This window comes from Sinocyclocheilus anshuiensis, unplaced genomic scaffold (genome assembly GCF_001515605.1).
Source record: "Sinocyclocheilus anshuiensis isolate Anshui unplaced genomic scaffold, SAMN03320099.WGS_v1.1 scaffold51, whole genome shotgun sequence".
Classification (NCBI taxonomy): Eukaryota; Metazoa; Chordata; class Actinopteri; order Cypriniformes; family Cyprinidae; genus Sinocyclocheilus; species Sinocyclocheilus anshuiensis.
Window position 1 is genome coordinate 4,074,988 of NW_015548296.1, and position 2,424 is coordinate 4,077,411.

The 2,424-nt window shown below is 37.8% G+C and overlaps 1 protein-coding gene across 1 annotated transcript in view; it reads right to left on the reverse strand.

Moving 5' to 3' along the window:
- The window catches only part of LOC107655960 (inactive N-acetylated-alpha-linked acidic dipeptidase-like protein 2), a 153,967-nt gene that overhangs the window by 50,051 nt on the left and 101,492 nt on the right, over positions 1-2,424 (reverse strand). The gene's annotated exons all lie outside the window — the stretch shown is intronic.

Below are 2,424 nucleotides of genomic sequence, written 5' to 3' on the forward strand. Positions count from 1 at the left end.
TTACGGAGTCATAACTTGTTCAATAAAATATTTATTTAAACATATACATTAAATAATTAAGGCATCATTAACTGATAAAGTATAGGTCCAATATTTCGCAAAATGCTCTTCTCTAGACTTAATTTCTCTAGCAAATAATGAGCTGTAGACACTTATGACTTGCCTGAGGTAAATGAAATTCTACGTGACATTTTGTTTACAAGCTGATTTGTTCGGTACACATGCGTACCGAACCAAAAGCCCCGTACCGAAAATTTTCGATACAAATATGTGTACTGTTACACCCCTAATATATATATATATATACACAGCGGGTAAAATAAGTATCGAACACATCACCATTTTTCTCAGTAAATATATTGTTGACATTAATTTTTCACCAGATGTTGGTAACAACCCAAGTAATCCATACATACAAAGAAAACAAAACAAATAAGTTCATAAATAAAGTTATGTGTAATAAAATGGAATGACACAGGGAAAAAGTATTGAACTACTGAAATGTATTTAATACTTTGTACAAATAATCTTTAGTTCTTTCCATAGATTTTCTATTGGATTCAAGTCAGGTCATTGACTGGGCCATTCTAGCAGCTTTACTTTCTTTCTCTGAAACCAAATGAGAGTTTCCTTGGTTGTGTTTGGGATCATTGTCTCGCTGGAATGTCCACCCTCATTTCATCTTCATCATCCTGGTAGATGGCAGCAGATTTTTATCAAGAATGTCTCTGTACATTTTTCCATTCATCCTTCCTTCAATTATATGAATTTTGCCAGTGCTACACCATGATGTTTTGGGGTGATGTGCAGTGCCATGGTGTCTGTTTTGCTTTCTTTGTATGTATGGATTACTTGGATTGTTACCAACATCTGGTGAAAATTTCATGTCAACAGCACCTTTAGAAAAATGGTGATGTGTTCAATATTTATTTTACCCGCTGTATATATATACTGTATATTATAAAGGACATTAAAGAGCATTAATCAGTGCAAAAAAAAAACAAAAAAAAAAGACATATATATTAATAGCCAGAAAGAGCGAGAATGTAAAAATCTAAGGGGGTTAGTACTTTTTACAGGCACTGTAAGTATTGTTAGCATATGAAGGCCCAAGTATGTCATTTTGATTTTGCTATCTGGGAGAGCGACGGCTCCTGGGGCAGAAGCACGTGGCAGAGTGCAGAATCAGGGATGCTGGGAGCTGGATGTCACAGCACGGACCATGTTGTTCCCAAACACACCAGCCACCCCCAGCGCTAATGCAGCCTGATGGCTCGAATGCCAGGAAAAGGTTACACTCACAGTTTAAGGCACACTAGCATTGCACTGCAAATGCTTATCCAGGCATGTGTGCTGGATGAGACAGATGTACAAGTCAGCATGCAGAAAGTGTCAACCACCACAGCGTGAGAAAAAGGCTGAAATATGTACTGTACAGAAAGAGGAAAGAGGAAAGGACTCACTCCATGTGTGAAATGCTTAACTCCTACACTGCTACATTGTGTTTATGAACCCAGGAAGCAGAAAATAACAACTTGAAGTGGATCTAACCACCTACATTGTGGTGAGGAAGTATAAAGATACATCATAAAAGCCATCGAGATGCAGGATGCGTTCAGATAAAGTTCAAGAGCAATGAAAATGAGGGAACATATGTATGCAATTTACAAGGCAGGCTTCCTGAGTGTTTATTTTAAAGGAAGAGAGAGCTCATTGCTCCTGGGATACACTCGCATGTGCCATCTGAAAGGACATAACGGATAAAGCACAGATATCAGGGCCGTGACAGATGGAACGCAACATTGATGCTGCCTGTGAAGGAGTCCTGGGGTTTGACTGTGCTGCTGTGTGATGGAGGAACATGGAAGATCATTTTACACGTCAGGAAGCAGTTCCTCACGTATCATAATGAGGCAACGGGGTTGCAGGAGAATGACGTGACAGTCTGTGCTGAACCAGAGAATCCACATTAAAGTGTATGAAAGCATTAGGGTCGCAGTGAGCGCAAACCCCTCTCACAGGTTTCTGGGAATGCATTCTAACTGCAGACAGATGCCAAAGTCAATCCTATTTGAATTTTAGAATTCACTCCGGATCTGTCAAGTTAAAAGCAACAATTGTACCACTGGCCAACACTTAACATAGGTGTGCACATGTATCCAAATATCTCTTTTTTTTTTTATCCATTACTTTTTTTTGCGCATTTGAGTTTTTAGTCTCGAGCGACATGTTAGTAAATATGTTAATAGATTTGAACTAAGTAGTATGAAATAAATGTATTTTGAATATATTACTTTCCTTGACACTATCCTGTTGATGTAGCATTTCATGTTTTTTAATGTTAAAAAAGAATGTAGCAAATTAGAATAATTTATCAGAATAATTAGAATAATAACACACACACACACACACACACACACACAC